Raw genomic sequence first — 6,438 nt, forward strand, 5'->3', positions numbered from 1 at the left:
CATACCAATGTAGTGATTCTGATGACGTCATTCTTTCATTAAGTTAGCCTGTATGCCCATGATATATTGCCTTAGCTAAACTTTAGCTAATATATTACATGGTAGTTCATGAGTCATTGATGTTAGCAAGACAAATTAATATGGATAATTGGCTGTAAATTCGAGGCACAGGTAGCTTAGTCCTTTGTTCATCACCACTCACCTCCACACCAAGACAAACACAACTGGAAAGGGAGGGAGGGCTTCACTTCTGCAGCTCTCTGCCAGTCTGTGATGCCGATCAATGTGTGCTACACTGCCGTGCTGCGTGGAGACACAGAGGGGTGAAAGCCATCATTATATTCAATTGTTTATAGTTTTACGAAATTACTTCTCCGAGACCCTAAACAGTTCTCTGCTTAAAACTGTTATTTATGAAGTTCTTCCACCAGTGGTGTTAAAAGGATGCTATTTGCACAGTAAATGTGGATTTAACATTAACAGCTGTGATGCTCTCTTAAAAAAAGTTTCAACTTAAGTCTAATAGCACATTAATGTAAGTAAAGAGCATTTTTGTTCATACTGAGCCTCAAATTGTTGACTGGCTTCAGCCTACTGTTGCTGAGAAGAATGTTGAAAATAATAATAGTAATAAGCGACAGATGAAAACTCTTTCATCACCATCTGACTTCATCCTAAAAGGGTTAGCTTGTACTTATTTGAACAATGCTTGAAACTTGGTATTACAAACACTTGATGTGTTTAATTGCCTTTTTAAGACCAATTGCTTGATGTTTTCACCAGTTGTACAAACATATATAATATAGTATTTTTCACTGGAATCTTAGACTTTTGGACCTCATGTGTAACCTTTACTATATCAGTCACATGCTGAATCCAGTGATTTAAGCATCTGTAAATATAGTTTAGATCGAACTTGTCCTTTTCTCTCTCACTGTTTTGTAGTTGTTTGGAGATATCAGCCTCTATCGGAAGGTTAAATAAGGTCAAAGCCACTGGAATGGTGCAAAATCTTTAGATTTAATATCTCCTAAAGACAATTATCAAGACAAACAGACCCTTAATCCTCATTCCCTAATCTGCTGCACAGAGCTGTATTTCAGTGTGTTTGTCTAGAGGAACGTTATTGTTGACAGGTCTCATTTCTCTTGGAGAGAGAGAGAGAGAGAGAGAGAGAGAAAGAGACAGTTTCGAAACGGCTTTGGTTTGCACAGGTCAAATCCCTACGATTACAATCATCCTCTCAGAGCAGAGGATTTTAATGTCCACATGTCTTAGTGTGGAGTAGAAGGCTGAAAGTGATAAACACATTCTCATTAAAATTGCTTGCTTTTATTGGATATAATCCTAAGTGGCCTGTGCTTCTGCTTACAGGCAAACAAATCATTTCCTACCTCTGACATCTCCAAAGGCTTGGATGTTGTAGACATGGTTTGCACAAGAGAACAAGAGCATTTTAGTCAGCAAATGTCACTCGTTTGGTGTCGTTCTGACATTTGCCACAAAATATGGAATGTGCAGGTTATATTTATATAATGTTGACACCATGAAATGAGCACTGTACCCCAAAATAATGTGAACATATTAGGATTATCAGTCATTCAGTGAAAGCATGCCTTACAATGACTTGTCTTTCTTTCTTTCTTTCTTTCTTTCTTAAAAAAAAAAAAAACCTTCCCCAAAGGTCATAGCATGTAAATATATAATGCAATGCTATGGGACTATTCTCTTTAGCGGGGGGGTTACAGAGAGAGTCTGTATCTGTAGACAATTTTCCCAATTAGTGGGGCACCAGAGAGTCTGTCTTGCTAATCAGCCACCCTTGCTGTGATTCTAAATCCGCTTTTAGTGTAATGTGATCAGAGACCATAGATCAATTGGGTCAACAGCACTGGCCCAGATGACACTGATGCAATTAAGTATGGGGCTTCATTAACCTTTTCAGTCCACCAAGCTCTGAGTCTCATTCTTGATATCTTCTAACTCAATCAGGAGCATTCCCTACAATATATAGAAATGTTATAGGCAGCAGAGGTTAGTGCTGTGAGATATCATCTGAAATAACCCAGGTCAAAGTGTGGTCAGCCTATAAGGTGTTGTTTAATTTTTAGTGGAACAATTTCAAACTCTGCTGGATGCAATATTTCCAGAGGAGTGGAGTGGCATTTCAAAAAGATTTTCAATTACATGGTTATATCCTGGAATGACACATCTGGGAGTTGTTTCCTACCTATTTAATATGTTTTGTTACTCTGCTATGCATTTCCCATTACATGTTTCCATTACATGTTTCGACTACCACCTTATCCCTAGTTCTTTTTGAGCGTGAAGATTAGTTTGACAAAACACTGAAATGGCAAAGAGTTTTGTTTTGCATTTACAGTTTACTTAAACATACTTACCCACGTCATTTCAAATCTGTATTACTTTCTTTCTTCTGTGGAACTTAAAGATATTTAGAAGAATATTTGTAACCAAACAGTTTTATTTACCTTTGACTTATGTCAAGAATTTGTCAAAATATCTTTTATTTTATTTTTTTATTTTATTTTATTTTTTCACCAAAGAAAGCAATTTGAAAACCCTTAAAATTACACAAAAAAATTCTGGCAACATTCTGCCATCATTTACTCACCTTATTTATTTATTTATTTGTTTATTTATTTTATTTTTCCACCTAGTTTTGAAAAATGCCATCTTTTTGTATTCCATGGAACATCAGGGTGAGTAAATGACAACAGAATTTTAATTTGTGCATGAATTATCCCTTTTAAGCATCATGCTGCTGTCCATGGTGCTGCAATCTGCTTCTTGTCAAAAGAGCTCTTTCATACAGACATAGTAACCTTTTAGTCGTGTATCAACTCTTGATGTTAAAATAGTTATCTACACCAGCAATAAACACAGAAAAGGTGGATATAACCAAACTGTTTTTTTGGCAGTAGCAACACTGTAGTGTGACCCCTCAAAGAGACGCAATAAAAACAAATAAAAATTAAAAACATTACAAAAAAACTAAAAGCCAGACAAGTAAACCACCTGTACTTATATTTACTCATACATACATGCTCTTTTAGACTTGGAGGATTTTTTTTAATCTTATTTTCTAATGTGACTTTTTATTAAGTCATTTAATTCACAAGAGATTATTTCTTGTTTCATTTTCATTTATTTATTTATTTTGATTTGAAAGATTAGTCCTAATTATGACAGTGTTACAAGTCACTGTCTCGCTCTCTGCAAATTAAATAATCCAATCTGCAGGTTTTATCCTCCTTGTGGAAAGGGAGGGGGTGTTTTAGATGTGTGCTCTTAGTGTTACCTTTTACACAGGGCCAAGCTATTTCTCTCTAAGCTCCAATCACCATTGTATGACTGTTCATTCCTCTGAATTCGGTTTGGGGCAATCATTCAACAGTAATACGATCAGAGCCCTTGCATGCATGCATCATTCTCAGCCTCAAAGGCTGGAGGAAAATTTTCTCACCCTCTCTTTGCTTCAAACCTTTGCAAGTGGAAAATGTGACAGTTTCGACCATAGTGTGTTTGCCATTAGCAGCATTCCAGAGACATAAATGTTGCTATCTCTTCTTTATCATGGGAAAGGTAATATCGTGGAGCCAGGCGTCCAGGAAAGGCCATTGAACAGCAGGTTACAGCTTCCCCTGCCAATGACCGAATCAGCTAATTGTTAGTGACATTTTCCCTGTGTTGTTTAAATCAGAACTGTTTTGATCCATCGATCGCTAATGTTTGCTCACCAAAGGGGGACATGAGTTAGAAATGTCACCCGTTTGGTCATCAGCCCAGAGTCTTGGTTGAGCTTTTCTCTGGATCCTGGTAATTGTCACCCAGTTTGTACTGGCAGTAGTCAGCAGGAAACTCAGCAGGCAGTGATATTTACAGAGACCTGCCAGCATACACCCTCATTTTTAGCCCCACACAACTACAGCATATTTCCTCTTCAATTAGAGATGATTCAGATTTTTGCTAAAATAAGACTTTTTTTTTTTGCTTTTCCAAAAAAAGTATAAAGTAAACCTGATTACCATAAGTCAAAGCGAACCTTTTTGTCTGAAGATAAAAGACACAAAAATGACAAAAATAAATAAATAAATGGAAAATTAAGGCGTTTCAACTGATAACACTTTAGTGCAATTGTAAATGGTTTGCAGGCAGCGAGGGTGGTTTGGCTTTTTGATGGATAGTTTAATGACACTTACAACAACACACAGGATCCTTTATCTCAGAACGTCATCTTGAAAATTGCCAGTAATTTATCTAGTCTGGCTTGTCTCTCTAGGAGATGGCTGAACACTTCACTGTAAAATATTATTAGGGTGTCATAAAGCTTTCCTCATATATTACAAATGAGTCACCCATGCAGTTGATATTAAAAACTGTTTTAGGTCAGTTCAATTACAATACTGTTTTCTCTGGTGATTTGTAGTCTGTTTATCAGTGTTCCTTATTTTATAGTAATTTAATGGTTATCATTGATTTTTGAAGTGTAGGGGTTTGATCAAGATTGAGTAGATGATCATTAACTGGGCCGGCTGCTCTGACTGGCATTTGGTAATTTCCTCTGACTGGCAGAATTCCCAGATTCATTTGGTTGTGTCTTTAACACTGTGGAATATTTCATATTTTTTTATGATCATGCACAAGACAGCACATGTTACTCCTATCATTTGATCCGTGTATGTGGTTACATTTTTTGGTGGTTGATCGGTTGGTGGTTTGGTAACACTTTACAATAAGGTTTCATTTGTTAACATTAGTTACATTAGTTAACACAAACTAAAAATTAAAGGAATAGTTCACCCAAAAATGACAATTTGCTTAAACTTTACTCATCCACAAGCCATCCAGGATGAGATTATTTCTTCATCGGAACAGATTTGGACAAATTTAGCATTACACCACTTGCTGACCAATGGATCTTCTGCAGTGAATGGGTGCCGTCGGTTAAGTCAGTCCAAACAGCTGATAAAACACCACAATAATCCAAAAGTAATCCCGATAACTCATAACCAGTTTACATCTTGTGACGTGAAAAGCTGCATGAAACATCCATCATTGAGGTATTTTTAACCTCTAATCATTGATTCTGGCTAAAATAATATCTTCTATCAATTTTTCTCCATTGAAAAAGTGCAGTTCTAAACCAATATGTTGGTGGATCTTGATGTGAGGAGACAGCAGTTTTATGGATTATGGGCTCGTATTCTAGCCAGAAGAAATGGTTTAAAGTTAAAAGGCCATAATGATGGATTTGTTTATTACAAACATGCAGCACATTACGGAAGGGATGTGATGCTAAATTTATCCTAATCGGTTTAGAAATACATTTTTTTTCTTTTTTGGCTGAACTATTTCTTTAACAATGCATAATAACACTAACAAAGGCCAATGAATGCTGTTAAACTCTGTTGCTCATTGTGAGTTCATGTTAGTTCATGCGTTGATTAATGTTAACAAATGAGACCTTACTGTAAAGTATTACAGGCCATTTTTTTTACATGAAAATAAACTCAAGATCAATGATTATCACTGTTTAAAAATCAGAATCTGACACCTTTCTGCACATTGTGTTACATTCATGTGAAGACATTATAATGTGCAGTGCATATGTAATTACTTAATGCATAATTAATAAGCAGTTCAAATTGATGTTCTTTTTCCACCTCTGCACATGCACATGTGTCTTTTAAAATCTAAATCTAGGGTTTTAATTTATACTTTTACATTCTCCGAAAAATGGCAATCGCAAGACAGGTGTAATGAACATTTCAACACCCCCCTTTTTTATAGCCATCCCTTTTTTTAGCATTCTGGTTCATTTATAGCATCTGCTTCTCTGACACTCTGTGGAAACCGGGCGCTTCCAGGCCCAAACTAAAGTGTCATCCACTGTGGGCTCTGACTAAATTGAATCCAAACAAAATGGCAGAGAAATGAGAATCGCCTCTCATTGATGTCATCTATCACAGAGCCACAGTCAGCCAGACTGGAAATGACTCTTCTAATGATATGTGCCTGGCCCTGTGCAAATAAAACTAACCGGGTTGTCTTTGGAGGCTGGGGTCATGGATAATGATTAGAAACTATCATCACATTAAGGCTGGATTTACAGATGGTGTGAGCGTATTTGCACATCTTCTGTTCTTTATACTGCATGGATGTATTAGGAGGAGGAAAGCAAGCAAATATAACTGAAATAAAGTTCTTAAAGGGCCAGTCACCCAAAAATGAAAATTCAATCATCAATTACTCCTGCTCATGAAAACTTTTTCCAAGTCGTTTTTCTGTCTACCATGTCCAAGCTGCTCTTTTCCATACAGTCAAAGTGGAGCAGCGTTTGGAACCGGGATGTAAAAATAAATTGAAAGTAAAAGGAACACATTGTAAGCATGGCTTGGGGTGAGTAAATGATTA

Source organism: Carassius auratus, unplaced genomic scaffold (genome assembly GCF_003368295.1).
Source record: "Carassius auratus strain Wakin unplaced genomic scaffold, ASM336829v1 scaf_tig00007487, whole genome shotgun sequence".
In the NCBI taxonomy this organism is placed as follows: Eukaryota; Metazoa; Chordata; class Actinopteri; order Cypriniformes; family Cyprinidae; genus Carassius; species Carassius auratus.